Raw genomic sequence first — 21199 nt, forward strand, 5'->3', positions numbered from 1 at the left:
CCACCTGTGGTAAATTCAATTGATTGGACATGATTTGGAAAGGCACACACCTGTCTATATAAGGTCCCACAGTTGACAGTGCATGTCAGAGCAAAAACCAAGCCTTGAGGTCAAAGGAATTGTCCGTAGAGCTCCGAGACAGGATTGTGTCGAGGCACAGATCTGGGAAATGTACCAAAACATGTCTGCAGCATTGAAGGTCCCCAAGAACACAGTGGCCTCCATCATTCTTAAATGGAAGAAGTTTGGAACCACCAAGACTCTTCCTACAGCTGGCCGCCCGGCAAAACTGAGCATTGGGGGAGAAGGGCATTGGTCAGGGAGGTGACCAAGAACCCGATGGTCACTCTGACAGAGCTCCAGAGTTCCACTGTGGAGATGGGAGAACCTTCCAGAAGGACAACCATCTCTGCAGCACTCCACCAATCATGCCTTTATAGTAGAGTGGCCAGACGGAAGACACTCCTCAGTAAAAGGCACATGACAGCCTGCTTGGAGTTTGCCAAAAGGCACCTAAAGGACTCTCAGACCACGAGAAACAAGATTGAACTCTATGGCCTGAATGCCAAGCGTCACGTCTGGAGGAAACCTGGCACCATCCCTACAGTGAAGCATGGTCGTGGCAGCATCATGCTGTCGGGATGTTTTTCAGTGGCAGGGACTGGGAGACTAGTCAGGATCGAGGGAAAGATGAACGGAGCAAAGTACAGCGAGATCCTTGATGAAAACCTGCCCCAGAGTGCTCAAGACCTCAGACTGCGGCTAAGGTTCACCTTCCAACAGGACAATGACCCTAAGCACACAGCCAAGACAACGAAGGAGCGGATTCGAGACAAGTCTCTGAATGTCCTTGAACGGCCCAGCCAGAGCCCAGACTTGAACCCAATCGAACATCTCTGGAGAGACCTGAAAATAGCTGTGCAGCGACGCTCCCCATTCAACCTGACAGAGCTTGAGAGGATCTGCAGAGAAGAATGGGAGAAACTCCCCAAATACAGGTGTCCCAAGCTTGTAGCGTCATACCCAAGAAGACTTAATCTCTGCCAAAGGTGCTTCAACAAAGTACTGAGTAAAGTGTCTGAATAATTATGTACAGTTGAAGTCGGAAGTTTACATACATCTTAGACAAATACATTTAAACTCAGTTTTTCACAATTCCTGACATTTAATCCTAGTAAAAATTCCCTGTCTTAGGTCAGTTAGGATCACCACTTAATTTTAAGAATGCGAAATGTCAGAATAATAGTAGAGAGCATGATTTATTTCAGCTTTTATTTATATCATCACATTCCCAGTGGGTCAGAAGTTTACATAAACTCAATTAGTATTTGGTAGCATTGCCTTTAAATTGTTTAACTTGGGTGAAACGTTTAGGGTAGCCTTCCACAAGCTTCCCACAATAAGTTGGGTGTATTTTGGCCCATTCCTCCTGACAGAGCTGGTGTAACTGAGTCAGGTTTGTAGGCCTCAATGCTCGCACCAGCTTTTTCAGTTCTGCCCACAAATGTTCTATAGGATTGAGGTCAGGGCTTTGTGATGGCCACTTCAATACCTCGACTTTGTTGTCCTTAAGCCATTTTGCCACAACTTTGGAAGTATGCTTGGGGGTCATTGTCCATTTGGAAGACCCATTTGCGACCAAGCTTTAACTTCCTGACTGATGTCTTGAGATGTTGCTTCAATATATCCACAGAATTTTCCTTCCTCATGATGCCATCTATTTTGTGAAGTGCACCAGCCCCTCCTGCAGCAAAGCACCCCCACAACATGACACTGCCACCCCCGTGCTTCACTGTTGGGATGTTGTTCTTCGGCTTGCAAGATACCCCTTTTTCCTCCAAACATAACGATGGTCATTATGGCCAAACAGTTCTATTTTTGTTTCATCAGACCAGAGGACATTTCTCCAAAAAGTAAGATCTTTGTCCCCATGTACAGTTGCAAACCGTAGTCTGGCTTTTTTCATGGCGGTTTTGGAGCAGTGGCTTCTTCCTTGCTGAGCGGCCTTTCACGTTATGTTGATATAGGACTCGTTTCACTGTGGATGTAGATACTTTTGTACCTGTTTCCTCCAGCATCTTCACAAGGTCCTTTGCTGTTGTTCTGGGATTGATTTGCACTTTTCGCACCAAAGTACGTTCATCTCTGGAGACAGAACACGTCTCCTTCCTGAGCGGTATGACGGCTGCGTGGTCCCATGGTGTTTATACTTGCATACCATTGTTTGTACAGATGAACGTGGTACCTTCAGGTGTTTGGAAATTGCTCCCAAGGATGAACCAGACTTGTGTAGGTCTACAATTTTTTATTCTGTGGTCTTGGATGATTTCTTTTGATTTTCCCATGATGTCAAGCAAAGAGGCACTGAGTTTGAAGGTAGGCCTTGAAATACATCCACAGGTACACCTCCAATTGAATCAAATTATGTAAATGAGCCTATCAGAAACTTCTAAAGCCATGACATCATTTTCTGGAATTTTCCAAGCTGTTTACAGGCACAGTCAACTTAGTGTATGTAAACTTCTGACCCACTGGAATTGTGATACAGTGAATTATAAGTGAAATACTCTGTCTGTAAACAATTGTTGGAAAGATTACTTGTGTCATGCACAAAGTAGATGTCCTAACCGACTTGCCAAAACTATAGTTTGTTAACAAGAAATTTGTGGAGTGGTTGGAAAATAGGTTTTAATGACTAAGTGTATGTAAACTTCCGACTTCAACTGTAAATGTGATGTCAGTTTTTTTTATACATTTGCACAAATTTCTAAAAACATATTTTTGCTTTATCATTATGGGGTATTGTGTGTAGATTGATGAGAAAATAAAACAATTTAATCAATTTTTGAATAAGGCTGTAACGTAACAAAATGTGGGAAAAGTCAAGGGTTCTGAATACTTTCTGAATGCACTGTAAATACATCTCACACACATACACAAAAACCCACACACAGACAGACAGACAGACAGACACACACAAAGAAAACAATTTAATTCATTTTAGAATAAGGCTGTAATGTAACAAAATGTGGAAAAAGTCAAGGGGTCTGAATAATTTCCGAATGCACTGTAAATACATCTCACACACATACACAAAAACCCACACACAGACAGACAGACACACACACACACACCGACTAAACCGGTCTACCCTTTACTAGAGAGCATTAATACAAGCTCGCCACTATAATCAAACATAACGGAGAGAAGCCTTAACAAGAGGCAAGGTACCTGTAAAGTAGACACACAGTGACGCACTCACACACCAAATGAGACGGGAGAGAGAGAGGAAAGAGCAGTATACTCACAGAATGAATCAGACAACACCAGGAGCGATATCAAAAGATTCCCACGGATGCAAGCCGGCTTAGTCCCAGCGGGGAGTGGGATACCCCACGGATAAAAGGAATGGAGAGAGAGGAGTAAGATCCGAGAGGAGGGGAAGGCGGAGGGAGGGGGGGAAGAGAAGGGGGTTGGTGTGTGTCGCGTGGGACTGGGTCTCTGGGTTTGAAGTTAGGGCTTTGGGAGAGTTTTCTTTTTCTTTTCACCAAGCAGTGTTTTCTTCTTGATATGGTGATATGGTGTATTATGGGGAAAACCTATATAGGAGTAATGTCCTATCCTGTTTGTTCTTTAATAGGAAAATATTCCCTTAGGGTGGAAAAGGATACATTTTCTAGAGGAGAGAAAAATATCCAACAGCAGTGAAAAAGGGATTTAGACAGAGGTGAAGTATCTAGCTTTCTGCCCTGGTGGAGCGATGAAGAGTGGGCAGAATGAAAGAGTGTGTGCTGCTAACAAATAAAAGAGCCGGGGAGAAAAAGAACATTCTGTTTCAATTGGAAAAAAAATTACCCTTTCTATCTCCCGCCTTCACTTTCGGCAAACAGGCGAACAGCCCTAAAAAATGATCTGAGATGAAAAGAGGGGGGGGGGACTAAATTAAAGAGAAAGGCGATAATGACGTGTATCTGTGGCACCTGTTCCCCTCTCTCTTTCAGTTCCCTCTCTCTCTTCCTCTCTCTGTCTATCTCTCCCACCTGACTGGCAAGATGAAGGCATATAATACAATTGTCTTAATTGGCCCCGATTGTGGCAACAGTACAATCGTTCAGAAGCACACGTTTTCGCTCTCTTTCACTCCCTCCCCCTCGTTTTTTTTGTCGCCTGAGGAACAGCGAGGAAGGCAGTGTAGAGAATGCCAATGACACTAGTGTGTGTCAGTCTAAAGGTTGGGATCCTACCGTTACCCCACTCTCTGACTGAAATGGCCCCCTTATTCTTACCCAGACCCCCACTCTATCCTTCCCCCTGCCCAACCTTCCCTACGGATTCTCTCCTTTCTCTCTGCTCTCCTCTATAACTGGGCTTCTGAAAATGTCAGCCTGACTCTCAGCCTCCCTCTCTCTCACGTTCCTCTTTTTAGATTCTCTACATCTGTTCCCCACTTGATTAGTTTTCTTTGATAATCTCTCTCTTTCTATCTCTCTCTTCCTTATCTACACCTTTTTTTGTAATTTGTTTGTTTCACCGGGAGGGCAGGAAGAATTTCACGCGGTCTCTTTGATTAAGGCAAAAATAATTAGGCTACTCAAAAACAAAACTGAAATGATGGGAATATGAGAGAAGAGATTGGCAGATAATAACCTAGTTGAAATGTCAAATTATCTATCAGTTCTGGGTTCTGAGAGTTAATCCACTGCTTTGTAGATCACAGCATGATACAAAAAGTATTTATGTTGAACCAAGATTATCTGGAATGAAAATTCTTGAGGATTTTCAGAATCCAATACATTACTGTACTTCCTACATGACAGCCGCATCATCTCGTGTGAGACATCTTGGCAGGAAATTCACGGGTACCAATGGCTTTCCTATCTTTTAGTTCTCACATCCACTTGTCATCATACATAAAAATTACCCCAAATCCGCTCTTCATTCAACGTGGCAGCAAAACACTGAGGCTTTGAACGGAACGGGTTGCCATGGCACCGCCAAAGGAAGCAAGCTTGATGCAAAGTCTTTAGGTGTGAAGGACGCGGGGTACTCTAGAGGTTATCACACAGAAGAGTGGCCCCATGGAGGGAAGTGTGGCCCTTGGCAGGGCAGGAAATGGACGCCAGGTGGAAAAGTAGTCTCCAGGGGTGATTTGGGATCTGTAATGAAAGAGAAAGGGAGAGAGAGAGAGAGAGAGAGAGAGAGAGAGAGAGAGAGAGAGAGAGAGAGAGAGAGAGAGAGAGAGAGAGAGAGAGAGAGAGAGAGAGAGAGAGAGAGAGAGAGAGAGAGAGAGAGAGAGAGAGAGAGAGAGAGAGAGAGAGAGAGAGAGAGAGAGAGAGAGAGAGAGAGAGAGAGAGAGAGAGAGAGAGAGAGAGTGTTTCAGCATTTCAACATCATACTGTATACCCACAGTCATTATTCAGTCTCCCAGAAAATGCTTTGTAAAAATGCAACATTTTATTGGATTTTATTTCATCTATTTGTCAGGGGGCCATGTTCAATTACAACATCAATTTCATAAGAACTTTATAGCAGGCACAGCCACCTTTGTAGTTATGCAAACTATTATTGTTCATCCAATTTAAAATGTATGGTTCCGCTGACTTGAAATCATACTTTGTTTCAAGGTAAACAGCACTATTGGTTCAACTCAGGAATTAATGTTAGTATAACTTTTTATTTGTCACATACACAGTTTACAGCAGGGATAAAAAGTGCATTGAAATGCTTTTGTGCTGACTCCCTCAACAATGCAGTACATTAGTCAGTAACATGAATAACAATAAAAGGTCAAAAATAGAAGTAATAAGAAAGGCAGTAGGCAGGAGTGCAATTAATTAATTAGTGCAAGTAATGCGGTAGTAAGTAGTAATAATGGACTGTATTTACAAATATAAATTGGGTAGTGACTTGGTCACGCAGTGGAATAAATTGTATAATAGAACAGCAGCATTGACTGTGTGTATGTGTGTGTGAGAGTTTTGAGTGCGTGTGGGTGTGTGTGTGTGTGTGTGTGTGTGTGTGTGTGTTTGTGTGTAAGGGTTGGATGTGTGGGTAGTCGGTGCAAATAATCTCTAAGGTGCAGATAGTCTCTGAGGTGCAGGTCTGTGCAGGGAGACAGCTAGAGTTAGCTGTTCAGCAGTCGGATGGGCCTGGTGGTAGTAGATTCCTCGTAGCCTGTTGGTCCGAGACTGCTTGCCAGGTGGTAACAGTGTGAACAGTCCGTGGCTCGGGTGACTGGGGACTTACAGGGACTTGCTTCCATTCAGCCACAAGAGCATTCGTGAATTCGGGCACTGATGTTGGGCGATTAGACCTGGCTCGCAGTCGGTGTTCCAATTAATCCCAAAGGTGTTCGATGGGGTTGGTCAGGGCTCTATGCAGGCCAGTCAAGTTTTTCCACACTGATCTCAACAAACCATTTCTGTATGGACCTCGCTTTGTGCACGGGGGTATTGTCATGCTGAAACAGAAAAGGGCCTTCCCCAAACTGTTGCCACAAAGGTGGAAGCACAGAATCGTCTAGAATGTCATTGTATGCTGTAACGTTAAGATTTCCCTTCACTGGTACTAAGGGGTCTAGCCCGAACCATGAAAAACAGCCCCAGACCATTATTCCTCCTCCACCAAACTTTACAGTTGGCACTATGCATTCGGGCAGGTAGTGTTCTCCTGGCATCCGTCAAACCCAGATTCATCCGTCGGACTACCAGATGGTGAAGCGTGATTCATCACTCCAGAAAACGCGTTTCCATTCCTCCAGAGTCCAATGGCAGCGAGCTTTACACCACTTCAGGCGACGCTTGGCATTGCGCATGGTGATCTTAGGCTTGTGTGCGGCATCTCGGCCATGGAAATCCATTTCATTATGCTCCCGATGAACAGTTCTTGTGCTGACATTGCTTCAAGAGGCCGTTTGGAACTCGCTAGTGAGTGTTGCAACTAAGTACAGACGATTTTTACACGCTACACGCTTCAGCACTCAGCGGTCCCGTTCTGTGAGCTTGTGTGGCCTATCACTTCACAGCTCAGCCGTTGTTGCTCCTAGACATTTGCACTTCACAATAACAGCACTTACAGTTGACCGGGGCAGCTCTAGCAGGGCAGAAATTTGACGAACTGACTTGTTGGAAAGGTGGCATCCCATGACGGTGCCACGTGGAAAGTCACTGAGCTCTTCAGTAAGGCCATTCTACTGCCAATGTTTGTCTATGGGGATTGCAGGGCTGTGTGCTCGATTTTAAACACCTGTCAGCAACGGGTGTGGCTGAAATAGCCGAATCCACTAATTTCAAGGGGTGTCCACATACTTTTGTATATATAGTGCATGCTCTTCTAAGTAAGTGTTTACACATACAAGGAGGACTATATTGTATTCTCCCTGTAACATCAACATTTACACTCTGTACTAATGAGCATTAAAGGCCGCACTGCTGCAAACGTACGCTGTCTAAATGTTCCCTCACTGTTGCTATGACATTAGCAGCGTTGTCATATCATATACATTACCACCAAGGGCGTTCATTTCAGAAAATGCAGAGGCTGTTCAAAAGGGGGGGGTTTGAAAGTATAGCCACAGCGGTGGAAATTGGAGATAACGGTATGTTATGTGACATTCTACCAACATTTGACTAACATTTGCCTAACGTTAGCGCCCTTTACATAACGGCATCAGTGGCAGCTGGAGCCGAACGCCCGCAGCTTGCCTGCCTTAGCGGGGGACGGCGGTCAAGTGGCCTCTGTGTTCCACATGTAGCTACCGACTAGCAACTACACTCCGATTTAGCACTTAGCACATGGAGCTACCCGGCTTCACTGCAACACTCCAGCCGAAAGTGCATCTGCAAAGTACAACAGCTCGAATATACCTATTGTGAGAGAATTCTATGTGTGGATGCTTTCAACTCTTGGGAGACAGATAGAAAGATGTTTGAGTGTGTGAGAACTGAAAGTGTGTGTGGTGTGTGTGATGAGTAGGAGTTTGGAGTTCATGTGGCGTGATGGTGAATGGTGATGGCAGGCAAATTAGCTGGATGGAGAGAAAGGCTACAGGCGGAGGATGCCCCTTATAACAGATCTCAGATCAGCTCTTCCTCACCTCTGCCCTAACCGTAAACCATTCAAAGATTAAACATAAACTGACCCTGGATCTGTGCTTAGGGGCAACTGCAATACGAGTATGAATGGCTTTCCAGTGGGAAAGATACAGTTGCAACTGATATCACAAGCCTTTTAAAAATGAGTAATGTCCACTAAGCATTGCCTGATTTATCATCTGGGTTATAAATTTAGGCACAGACAAAATAAGTGCTGGTTTGCTCTATTTCAATGTAATTTCCAAACCCATGAGACATTGTTTTTAAATCACAGTTTTCTCTCATTTTTGTCATTATTAGGCAAGGCTTCAGGTTGTTTTAGCCACAGGTCATCTTTGCATCTTTATATGCTAAAGCACCATATACGTCTCAGAATGGAGAAACCTGTGGTACGGCCAGATGGCAAAGCAGTGCGTGTGTGTGTCTGTACCCCTTTCTGCATCTGTGTTTTCATGGTTGTATGCATCTTGTTAAAGAATTAATGTGAGTCAGGGTGTGTGTGTGTATGTGCACGAGAACCCAAAACATCCCCTGAGGTGTAGCTATAGCATTATTGAACACTGGTTTGTCATTGCTGTGTTCTATCCCCGAACGTCGCCTGCAGTCTATGGCACAACAGGACCCTGCCTCCGGAGTTTAAACCACTGCAGCAACCCAACCTGATGGAGACACACAGTAACAGAAAACACAGCTTGTGCCGGCTAGTGTTAGCATTAGCATACAGCCATACATTCCTTATGGCTTTTCAGACACTGACAAAAATATGTCTGAGTCTATGGGGCTGAGATGATGCTGGTGGTTAGTGGTGTGGGGGTATCATGGAGGTGGAGTAGGGGTGAGGGAACTTGGGGGAAGAATGGAGCGGGGTTATCTGGAGAAATAGGGATTCCGGGGGTGGGGAGTTCGCTGTGAGTGACGGTTTGTGACCCAAAACACCTTGGTTTAGGCTGAACGTTGGTGGCCGTCCAGTCTCGTTCATCTGTATGCACCCTCGATGGATGGCTGGGTGACGGAGGGAATGAGTGATGAAAGAAACGAGGGAACGAGAAACAGGAAAAGAGGGGAGCGAAAGACAGAGGGGGGCGATAAGATAGCTGATGGATGACCGTAGTCAATTTCGAAAACGGGGGGTGAGGGGTGATTGATGGAGAAAAATTGACAAATAATGACCAGCGAGATAAAGACGTGACAGAAAGAAGAAAGGGGATGAGAAAGAGGGAGGAGGAGGAGAAGAAAAGGGGGAGAAAAGAGGAGAGGGAAAAACCCCACACTTACCCATCTCAGTCCCCTTTCCATGGGCGAACGAACGGTTAGCCCCTGCTAGATTAGCGGTTAGCGGTTGCCACGGAGAGCGAGTGAGGGAGCCCTCAGCCAAATGCCAAATGGACGGCTATTATGAGCGTGTGCGCCAGCGCCGGGAAAAAGAGAGCGAAAAGAGAGAATGGGAGGAGGAGGAAGGGGGGAAAACAAGGGAGAAAACGGAGGAGAGGAGCAGAGGAGAGGAGAGATGTGTGGTGCGGTCGCAATAGAAACACTAGGACCCTATCAGGTCTGTGTCCTTCAAGCATTCCCCAAATTCCCCAAAAGCCGTCCCGTCCAAATCCCTGTTTCCAAACAGAACGACAGATCACTTTCTTTCCAAGAGCCAACCACAGCTCCAGACTCTATTGACAGGTAGACGGATACACACTCAAATACATGCAGAGCAAATGCTGTCGCAATGACACCCCGGTTACGGCTCTACAGGCTGTCACATGAAGATGACAGAAATCGACCCCCTCCTCTCTGTGTTTCTGTGGTGCACCTCTTCTTCATAAAGACCAGTCCATTTGGAGATGAGTGAAAGCTGCGTAATTGTTCCTCTGTTCCCCCTTTTATTTTTGACTCCTCTCTTTTCTATCTAACACCTCTCTTCCTGTTGTCCCTCAGTATTGGGCTCGCTGTATTTCCACAGTGTGGGGCTAGTGAAGGAACTGACTGCATTCAGCACTACCAGCAAGCTCTTGCGCGCTCTCTCTCTTCATTATATCTCCATACCTCTTCAGCTCTCTCCAATCCCCCCCCCTCTCTCTCTCTCTCTCGCTCTCTCTCTCTCTATCCACACACTACAAAGCACATAATATTCTGTTTATAAATCATAGTAACAAACGCAAGCATACAGTGCACACACACACACACACAGACAGACAGACAGACTCAACCTGCGGTTAAAAAACATAAGGCAGATGAATGGCAATGTGAGAGAAAAAATCAATCACTGAGGACATGTTTGTATGTGTATATGTGTGTGTGTGTGTGTGTTTGTATGTGTGTGTGTGTGTGTGTGTTTGTGTGTGTGTGTGTGTGTATGTGTGTGTGTGTGTATGTGTGTGTGTGTATGTGTGTGTGTGTATGTGTGTGTATGTTTGTGTCTGTATATGTGTGTGTGTGAGTGTGTATGTGTGTGTTTGTATGTGTGTGTGTGTGTACATGTATGTATGTGTGTGTATGTATGTGTGTGTGTGAATGTGTTTGCGTGTATGTGTGTGTGTGTAGCAGCATCCAGGGAGGATAGGATAGAGGGAAAGGGAATGCCTGATCACAGGGGGAGACAGGGCTCATAAACCTTATGCCTTACAGGAGTGTTTCGTACCGTCCCTCACAATCAATTATATTTACCTCCCTTTTCCTCTTTCCTTCCCTCTTTCATCCTCTCTCCCTCTCAAAGTAGAGCCCCCCTGGGGCATGATGTATAGGTACTCCCCTCCCCCTTCCCCTCTTTCTCATTCTCATTCTCATTCTCATTCTCATTCTCATTCTCATTCTCATTTTCTCTCTCTCTCTCTCTCTCTCTCTCTCTCTCTCTCTCTCTCTCTCTCTCTCTCTCTCTCTCTCTCTCTCTCTCTCCCTCTCTCTCTCTCTCTCTCTCTCACACACACACACACATACCCTACACTACACAAAAACAGGCACATAGGCTATAGGAATCACAATAAAGCATTTTCTATGGAAAGCTCCCTAAATCAATGGTGCACACATAATCTCTATATCCATTTTCATTGGGTCTGGCACTATTCATGGTATTTCTATGGTGTAACTGCCACTGGGTGCTTAGGATAAAGCAGGAAATGAGAACCACTCACTGGGACGTTATTGATATAAAGAACATAGCTAGCTTCAGATCTTTATATGAGATTAGGACAATTGACAGGAAGAGATAAAACAAGAAAAAGGAAAAGCGGGAAAAAAGGGGGAAATCGAATGTGAGGTGATGCAAATGTATACGAATTAAGTAAGAACAAATCGAGTCACGACCGATCATGAAATCAATACTGCCTAGATATTCAGAAGGATGAGACACGGCCGGGAATGTCTAGTATGTCAGAATTGAAACTATAAAACTGATCAGAGCCAGCCGAGATGTATTGGAAAACACTGGAAACCAAGTACTTGAGCCAAATACAAATGTCTAGCTACACACACATACAAAAAATGAACACACATCTACACACAGACATACAGACACACACACACACTGTAACATACCAGCACACGCGAATGCATTCACACACACACAGCTTGACATTAGTGTCCCCTGCTTAAGGGCAGCGTGCTCCCATGTCCCTTTATCGGCATGTAACAACTGTGGTATTGTATTGTCCCCGTTCACTCTTCCTGTCCTCTCCTTTCAGGGCCTGTCTGTGTGGTCCCACTGTTCACCACAGCCTGAGAACACTATGGAGGGGAAAGCCAGAGAGAGCGATAGAGAAAGAGAGAGAGAGAGTCAGAGAGGTGTGTTAGGAAAACTATGAAGGGGATAACCGGAGAACGATAGTGGGTGAGGGAGCGAGACAGAGAGAGAGAAGGGGGGAGGTAGAAAAGAAGAGAACTGACATTCAGCCATACCTCGCCTGTGGAATAATGATTAGGCTCTCAGCATGCCGGTCACATACGCTCTACTATGAATGAGTGAGTGAACGAGGAAAGGAGAGAAGAGAGGGAGCAGGAGAGTGACGCATTGGGGGAGAAACAAGGTGAATAAGAGAGAGGGTGGAGTAAAAGAGGATTGAGACGGCGGGGAGGATAGAGAGAGAGGGAGGGAAGCAATGAAGGGCAATGATGTCGAGGTATGTGGTGGGGGGGGGGTGGTGTAGTATGACGAATGAAGATGTATGGAGGCACACACTCGGGACACACATACGCGTCATGGTGAGGGCATAGGTTGTGGCAAGGCTGGGCAAAAATACAAGCATGTAGCGCCTGTTCTCAGCAATGCCAGATGCCACATCTGAATGAGTGCTACTGTGGAGAGGCGGCTTGGCCAGGAGAACCACAGGTCAAAAAGATGGTGCACAGGACTTGAATTATGTGCAGAAAATAACAGCGTGTGCGACTGTAAATGTGAGGAAATGATTCTAGACTAGAAACTACAGAGAAAAGATTAACAGGAAAAGAATGTCGCCTCAAACCAGGAAGAATACATCCTCTCAAAACAGGAAGGACATGTCCCCTCAAACCAGGAAGAATACATCCTCTCAAAACAGGAAGGACATGTCCCGTCAAACCAGGAAGAATATATCCTCTCAAAACAGGAAGGACATGTCCCCTCAAACCAGGAAGACTACATCCTCTCAAAACAGGAAGGACATGTCCCCTCAAACCAGGAAGAATACATCCTATCAAAACAGGAAGGAAATGTCCCTTCAAACCAGGAAGACTACATCCTCTCAAAACAGAAAGGACAGGTCCCCTCAAACCAGGAAGAACACATCCTCTCAAAACAGGAAGGACATGTCCCCTCAAACCAGGAAGAAAACATCCTCTCAAACCAGGAAGAATACATCCTCTCAAACCAGTTTTCACACACAACTCTCACACGACAGTAAAGGGACACATTCACTAACAAAAGGGACTAGCTGTGTCAGCCAGACTGGATTTGGGCTTTATGGAGTCCACGCTTGCCCAGCAGTGGACACATTTCTGTTGTTGTTTATTTAGATGGGCTAGTCATCAATCACACAGGGGCCATTTTAGGTCTCAGCTGTGGCTGCTGGCTAGTAGGGCGCCTACATGTTAAAGCCTCCCCCTTTTTCCCATTCCAGACAGTTGGGTGGGAACAACTGACATTAGCGTCACCATTTGGCGTATTTAGCATGTTGCAAATTTAGCATGACGCAAATTGTGAAATATGATCTGGCTGAGAAAATGAATTGCTGAGATTTCACTACTGTAATGCCTAGATGAGTTAATCTATCTTGTTTGTGTGGCTACTCTAGTTCATCATCCAAATTTGAGGTGCGAAGAAGAGAAAATGAAGTAACTATGACGAATAGCCATAATATAAATTCTGAAAGCACGGTTGAGCAGAAATGGACACTGAACGTCCTAATGTGAAATGCTCCAATGATTCAGTGAAGCTCCGAAATGTCAAAAGGGAGTTTCAACATTGATATTGACATGGACAAAGTGATTACGTGACATGTGACAAGTCTTGACACAAACCTTTGGCAGGTTAAACACTCCCGTCTCACCACCGTCTAGATCCCTCAAACTCAACTCTGGACCTCAAAGTCAGTTCCACTGCATTTGTTTCATTGTTCCCCTCTAATCTGGGACTGTTTAGACCTGGGACACCAGGTGGGTGCATTTAATGATCAGGTAAAACAGAAAACCAGCAGGCTCCGGACCTCATAGGGGAAGAGTTGAATACCCCTGGTCTAGATTCTCACCTCAGGAGTGTCGAAAACAAACCAAGCTTGAACTTATTGGGCTCCTGCCTCTCTAATGTCTGTTTTCAAAAAACGAATAAAGCAACACCTCTCCCCCATGTGACCTCCTTGTTGTGTGTATGTACTGACATATGTAAAAGTGATAGACGCGCACACACACACACACACACACACACAACATGTTAATGTTTTTAAATGTATGTAAATTGTAAAGTATTTTGTCTGTAATGTCTTTTTCATTATGTGTTGGACCCCAGTAAGACTTGCTGTCACCATTGGCGTTGGCTAATGGGGATCCTAATAAATCAACAACAACAACAAAAATATGTCACACGAATCAGTGGTAAGAGTTGTTAGAGGCTTTCACTGCTTAATGTAGTAGACACATGGAGCAAGTGGCAGATGCACCATGCCCTGTCTCAAGGCACCAATGCTTGTATCCAAGAATTGCTGACGTTTGCTGGATCTTCTTGACATTTGCTGGATTTCAGATCATTCAGACACAGCAAAATAGTTATTTAGGGCTTTTCACACTACTGAGCTAAACCGAGCCAAGCTGTACTGAGCTGGCCAGGTTACGCATTCACCATAGTTGCTGGAACCGTGTTTTAAAAGGACAATGTGAAAATAAAATATCCAAACCAGCACAGTGTGGTTCGGGTCAGCACTTTAGTGTGAAACAGGTAAATATGTCAGCACATTAGTGTGAAACAGGTAAATATGTCAGCACTTTAGTGTGAAACAGGTAAATATGATCATTCATGATCTCACTAAATAAGAGACTTATCCTTAATCTCAGGGTCTATATCAGTTCAACAGCGGCCATTCAGTTTGAACAATGCCCCCGCGATCCATACAAGCCATAGGAAGTGAAGTGAAGGTACTTAGAGCTTGATGCTTCATTTGGAAGTACAAGTGTCTCATTGCCTTAACTGCCTACCTGCCCGCATTGCAGACATGCTCCTTGAAAAAGAAACCCAGGTCAATTTCAGTTCCACTCTGACCAGGGCTCAGAATTCTCTGGCATTCTAACTAAGCCTGGTGGGAATGACACCATTAGGACTTGGCTGCCTCTCTAACCCAGACAGCTGCCAAAAGTCGGCATCTTTAGACCTCCCCCCCACCGCATCAACTGCTGTCAACGGATTTGTTACCACAAATACACAACTAAATAGCTTCCCCATGCCAAATAATCTATCTCTATTTGAACCGAGGCCTAGTTTACCTACCTTTGGGGACCCTTTTCGTAAGTGGGCTTTGTAATTCACAGACCCTTCAGCTCACTCGGAGCAAGGGAGAATGGGTCATTGTTGACTAGTAACATACACTGTAATCCCAAACAGTTGTACTAGCTCATAAGTAATAAGGTCATAACAGTCAAATGTCGTTATGCAGTTGACCAAACTATAAAGTGTTGAGCTCTGTTGAGATTTATGCCACTTTAATTGAAGAGGGCTCAATATTTTATAGGTAATTTGTGTGGAACGCTCAAAAAAGTTTAGGTAGTGTCATGACGTTATCGACGTCATGACGTTCTGGTGGGTGGGTCATCTCTCCCTCAGGAAAGCTGAGTCAGCCATCTTGAATTTGCCTTGATGCGGGGATGTGGAACACAGTTTCATTTGTTTTAATTTGTTTGCAATGCGCACTTTTATGCTGCCCGCTTGAAACCACCACCACCTCCGTTTTTATCATTAGTCTTATTGCCTTCGTTTTCTTAAGCGCCATCTTATCATCACCTCTGATTTGGTAAGTAACTCTAATGTTGTTTTTTTCAAATTTAATTTCGATAGTCTTAAATGTGGAACTGGGAATACATTTGTACAATGTGCACAGTGAATATTTGTTGTAAATAGTTTAAAAATCCAAGTAATTGTAACTTTAGAAGTTGTTAAATATGTGACAAATACGTTACGTTACTTCATCTTACAACGGTGTAACGTTATCAGCAGGTCTCCTGGATGAACTACATTTCCCATAATGCATGTTTGCCCGGGACATTGACGGTGGAGGAAGGTCCATGAGTTTTCGCTGTTCGCCGGTAATGCAAGTGCGTACTGTGAGTATACTTATTTCAATAAGTGTCTGCCTTACACAGTAAATATTATACGTTATCGAGCTGTGTGTACGTGTGTGCTAGCGTGAAACGAACAATGCTAAACAACATAATGTGAGTGTGTTATCATGATGCTAACCAGGCCTGTGTTTGTATTTCTTCCTAGGCTCAAGTGTGTGGTTGTGAGATCATCTCGAAATCCTTTTAACAGTTCAGGTAGGATGTATTATGAAATAGTGTTACTAATGTAATACATTGCTAAAACCAAGTATAGAGTGTATTTGTTATAATTCATTGGTATTAGATTTAAAAGGTGATCGAATAGCTCCTGATTTGTAATGTCATTAATGCATTTCTTTTTGAAGCAATGTTTAAAAATGTTTTACAAGTGAATAGGTTGGTTTACTTTTAAGTTTAAATTTCCCACGTATCTCGTTAAAGTTTTGACCAATGAGCTAACTTGTTAAGTTGTGGCCAATGGGAGAGTGGACTGGTTGCCGGGAAAGAAAAGGGAGGGAAAAGTTGAAAGAAGGGAGAGGAGAGACGTTAGTGGGGTTGGTGAAGGAAAAACGACCAAAGGAAACGATAAAGAGAGAACAAAACCATACCTACAGAGTTTTTTTAAGGGAAATCCTGATTTTATTTCTATAAGAGAGTGTTTATTATTTAGTTAAGAAAGACCAAGTGGAGACTGAAGCTGCCGTCGAATTGTGGAGACATTCGACATCCTAGAGGTTAGCCTAGCATCGTGCAAGACTTGGAGAGAATTGCTTGTGACGATCAGTTCGGGTTTCCAACGGATGTCTGTTGCTGCTACCGAGTACTGGCTGCATTGATAGCTGTGTTCGCTGTGGATCTTGTGAGGACACCTGCACGGAACTACTATATTTTGCTGAGGCATTATCTACAAGTAGTGAGTAACTACAAATGTGGGGTGGACTTCGGGACTTTATGTATGTCGTCATTTTTTTTATGAGCTCCAACGCGCGCCCAGGGTTTAATAAGCAAGCTTGCAAATAATTTGGACATGGGGTTGTGGAAAAATCATTGGGGTTTATAATTTGTATTTATTTTGATGTGATACATTGAACATTTGATTAATATAGATCTTGAACCTTATGTCTGTTGTATTGGTGGAGTCATTTACTGTTTCAGTTTCATTTAATGCATGGGAAAGCATATCCTTATAACAATAACCAAGTCTATAATCATTCTATCTGAAGTTAATACCCAATTTGTCATTCACCCTAGCAAGTTTACAATAGGGATTCTTATTGGAGATGTCCTTCTCACCTAATATCCCATGCTGTTCAGATATTCTAAATAAGGTAATATCGTGAGAGTCAAATTCGAGCCTGGTGAGAGGATTACACTAATAATTGGTTTTATTTTGTGTTTCCACAGTCATTCTTTTGCTATTTCTCTAAATGTTTTTATCTCAACTGTGGGGTCAACAGTTGATCACTTGAACCCTTTATTAATACTTTGTTAAATACAAAGAACAACAACAGAAATAGCAGATCTATAAGCACACAACTTTGATGCTTTGCTTGTTAATAACTAACTTGCTTATCTTTTAACATTTTCATTTTTACTATAATTAGTGTACAATGAATGTTTTTGATATTTGTGTAATTATTATTGTAATGGATATTTTTTGTCCATGTAGGAACAACGTGATGTAAATATGAGACGGGCCCTCGTCCTTCGTGCACTTCCTGTGTACCTGCGTGAAGATGCCTCCAAGTTTTTCAGGACCTGTAATGTAAGTGTACTGGCCTCACTATCAATCCCTTTGCTTAGCTATTCAGTCAGCTTAAACATGACATCACTCAAAGAACTCTAGGAGAACCAGAGGGGCATTCCAGAAAGCAGGTTATGTGAAAACCATCAGTATAGCCAATTGTATTTTTTCCAACAACGTAATTTCAAAGTCCGTGTTTCTAGTTTGTCGCCGCATTGAGTATGAGATAAAATGTTTTTATATTTCATTTCCAGCCGATTTAAATAAAACAAAATAGCCTAATATAAAACATTGAACAACATTCAACCACTTCCTTAAAGGCTAATATAAAATAAAGTGATGTTAAATTCAAAATGAAAAGACGACTGCATCTGAAACTCTGTCAGTGATTTATATAACAGCCGCAGCCAGAAAATGTCTGCTTCCTGTTTTCTCCCGTTGCCATGGTGAATAACCGTATCGGAGCTCCATTGATGATGGCTTTTTACTAGTCGTCAGGCACAAGCTCAACTCCGAGTTAACGTACTCTGAGTCAACTTACCTAACTCAGATCAGCTGTTCTGTAACTGAAAACTCAGTTTCACTTCACAGGGTAAGTCAACTCTGAGTTCAGGGTTAGGCTCAGTTTGTTGAACCTCCTTTCTGGAATAGCCCCCAGGACCTGTTTATGAAGTTTCCTTGAGTTGTTATTCTGCAAACTGACATGTAGAAATTACATAAATGAAAAGGTAAGTATAAAGAATTCCACTAAACAAAAAGTATGCTTACAGGTAGGTGTGAAACTAACATAAAATAATAAGCATGTGTAAAGAAAATAGTTTAAACATGTAGCTTAGTTGCAGTCTAAGTGCAAAGTGACCGTAATGTCTAGACATCATTAGCATGATTTGTATCCTTGAGGGGCTGAACTCATTTTTGTATTATTTGTGTTTTATAGTCAGCAGATGGTCCAGACCTCACTGACACTCCGGTGGCTCTCCTGACAGTTGTCACTGATGATACTACTGATGCGGCCCTCTTCAGCCCTGAGAGCATCTGTATTGTCGTGGAAGATGAAATACTTGTGAGTGGTCCCACACACCTGGCTGACTCATTTCTCCTGCTCTTTGGGTATGTCTATGCACTAGACCTACAGTACCCAAAGAATCTCGAGCTTACATTCACATTTATCCAAAAAGTTGTGATGTGTCTTGAGGACAACAAACCACTGAAAGAGCGTCTACTGACACTGAAGAATGATTTGTTCAATGAGTGAATCACTCAGAATGGACTATTTGTTGAGCTGAGTATTGAGGATGTTTTTTGTTTTTTTCCCCTCTTTACAAATGTAATAATTTGCCTCTTCTACCTCATGTTTAATATGTTACTGTTTGCCTCTTCTACCTCAGATTTAATACATTGATTGTTAATAGATAAATATCACAACATTGACGTATTGCCAAGCCCAAGTTTTTGTACTGTACTTGTGGGAAACGACTGTTGAATTCATGCACTATACATGTTTAATGTTGTGTGACCTAATGCTTACCTTGATGTTGCCAGTTGAAGTACGGCACAGTAGAAACCAGTACTTTTATTTGAATGTTTTATTTTAAAAAAGTGAGTTGCAGCCTTCAAGGTACAGTAAGTGCCAAAACGTTTTAAATGGCTCCACATTCTAATAGTTGTCATTGCTGTTGAGGATGGATTATAATTAGAATCTTATTGAATTTTTATCATGAAGCCTTTGTGAGTTTTTATCATAATGTTTACTGAATAATGTGATATGGAGACCCAAAATACTGAATCTACCCTCTGTAGCAATGACCACTATCAGAATATGGAACTATTAACACTTAATGTACTTTAAAACACATTTTGTTTTTATGGAGTCATTTCCTTTTTTGTTTTAATTTATGACAAGCACTTTGTTTTGACTGAGCTCCTTTTGATTCGTGCCTTTTTAAAAGCACATTGTGTTGAATAAAAAAAAAGTTAAATTGTCACTGTGGTGTCACTTTCATGTTTTCTAACATTATTCGCTGATTATAATTGTGTAATGGACCGACATCAGTATTTCAGTTTAGAATTAATTTTGATTGCATGTCCCACATTATGAGTTGAAGAATATTGAACATTTTGAGTGTATTTCACACATTATATGAGTTGAAGAATATTGAAAGTTGAGTGTATTTCCCACATTATATGAGTTGAAGAATATTTAATATTTTGAGTGTATTTCCCACATTTATGAGTTGAAGAATATTGAAAGTTTTGAGTGTATTTCCCACATTATATGAGTTGAAAAATATTGAAAATGTTGAGTATATTTCCCACATTATATGAGTTGAAAAATATTGAAAGTTTTGAGTGAATTACTCCCTAATTATAAGTTGAGGAATATCAATATTTATAAGATAACATTGAGATAATTTAAGGCAACTGTAAATGTAATTTTTATTTTATGTAAACTTAAAACATTTAAAAACATCACTGAAATATTTTTGTGTAATCTGTTACAAAATAATTTTTGAGTTATGTGAACTTATTAGGGTTTACAGTGTAGTAAACATATATAGATTCAGACAAATAATGTCAAGTAAGTACTTTAGCGATTAGCTTATATTTGTCTTGCCAATAAAACCCATTGAATCTCTTGACAGACCGATTAAGGCCAACCGCCATGCTATCTCGCTACAAAAGGAGGAAAATTAAATGGAAAGAGAGAGCATTTTATTCAAAGAAATACAACAGATTGTGAATGCACTGTGTCAAATCGAGTTTGAAAGCTAATGATTTAAAAATCCCCATCAAAATCTGTCTGTTTAGCTAGAGATATCCGCCGATGTTGGCCTTCCGCATCTGCGGTGGAGGTTGGCAGAGCTACAGTTGTGTTTATCAAACCAGAAGACATCCCGAAAATGTGTCTACTCATGAAAACGTTTGTAGAGTCAGAACGGTTTGGGCTAAAAACTGATAAGACGCCACTATGGAAAGCTATGTTTTGATCTACGACCCCCACAAGCGTCACGGGACTCGTCTGAAGTCGGTACTGCCTATGTGCCAACTTCTGTCTGTAGTGTCTGAACAGTTTGGGCTACAAACTAAAGACCCCAGCATCAAAATCTGAGACTCTCACGAATACGTACATGTGTTTTGCTCTACGACACCCACAAGCCTCACAAGACTCGTCTGAAGGTAACCCAGTACCGGGCCGGAAAAATGTATGGAAGTGAATAGGGTATTTCCACGTCAAATGTATGTGGGTCATTCCACGTTAAAAATATATATATACACTGAACAAAAATATAAACGCAACATGCAACAATTTCAAAAATTTACTGAGTTACAGTTCAAATAAATAAATCAGTCAATTGAAATAAATAAATTAAGCCCTAATCTACAGATTTCACATGACTAGGAATACAGATATCTGTTGGTCACAGATACCTTAAACAAAAGGTAGGGGCGTGGATCAGAAAACCAGTCAGTATATGGTGTGACCACCATTTGCCTCATGCAGCGCGACACATCTCCTTCGCATAGAGTTGATCAGGCTGTTGATTGTGGCCTGTGGAATGTTGTCCCACTCCTCTTCAACGGCTGTGCGAAGATGCTG

The 21199-nt window shown here is 42.6% G+C and overlaps 1 protein-coding gene and 1 long non-coding RNA gene across 5 annotated transcripts in view; one reads left to right on the plus strand and one right to left on the minus strand.

Annotated features, from left to right (window-relative positions):
- Positions 1 to 10087, minus strand: part of LOC121586438 (glutamate receptor ionotropic, kainate 5-like) — a 115700-nt gene extending 105613 nt beyond the window's left edge. For 2 of the 3 annotated variants that reach the window (XM_041903113.2, XM_041903112.2), the window contains exons 1-2: positions 9369 to 10087; positions 3309 to 5156 (exon numbers count right to left, since the gene is read on the minus strand). The gene's annotated coding sequence lies outside the window, so the exon portion shown is untranslated. The remainder of the gene's footprint in view (positions 1 to 3308; positions 5157 to 9368) is intronic. The other variant, XM_041903114.1, reaches the window with a different exon arrangement.
- A 5047-nt stretch (positions 10088 to 15134) lies between these two features.
- Positions 15135 to 19586, plus strand: LOC121586439. 2 transcript variants are annotated; one of them, XR_006003941.2, is made up of 5 exons: positions 15135 to 15550; positions 15751 to 15860; positions 16024 to 16073; positions 17527 to 17622; positions 18539 to 19586. It is a non-coding gene; the product is annotated as an uncharacterized LOC121586439 (long non-coding RNA). The 2 variants fall into 2 exon arrangements; XR_006003942.2 differs by having other exon boundaries at positions 15754 to 15860.
- Positions 19587 to 21199: the final 1613 nt, after the last annotated feature.

The sequence above is a fragment of the Coregonus clupeaformis genome, chromosome 17 (assembly GCF_020615455.1).
Source record: "Coregonus clupeaformis isolate EN_2021a chromosome 17, ASM2061545v1, whole genome shotgun sequence".
In the NCBI taxonomy this organism is placed as follows: domain Eukaryota; kingdom Metazoa; phylum Chordata; class Actinopteri; order Salmoniformes; family Salmonidae; genus Coregonus; species Coregonus clupeaformis.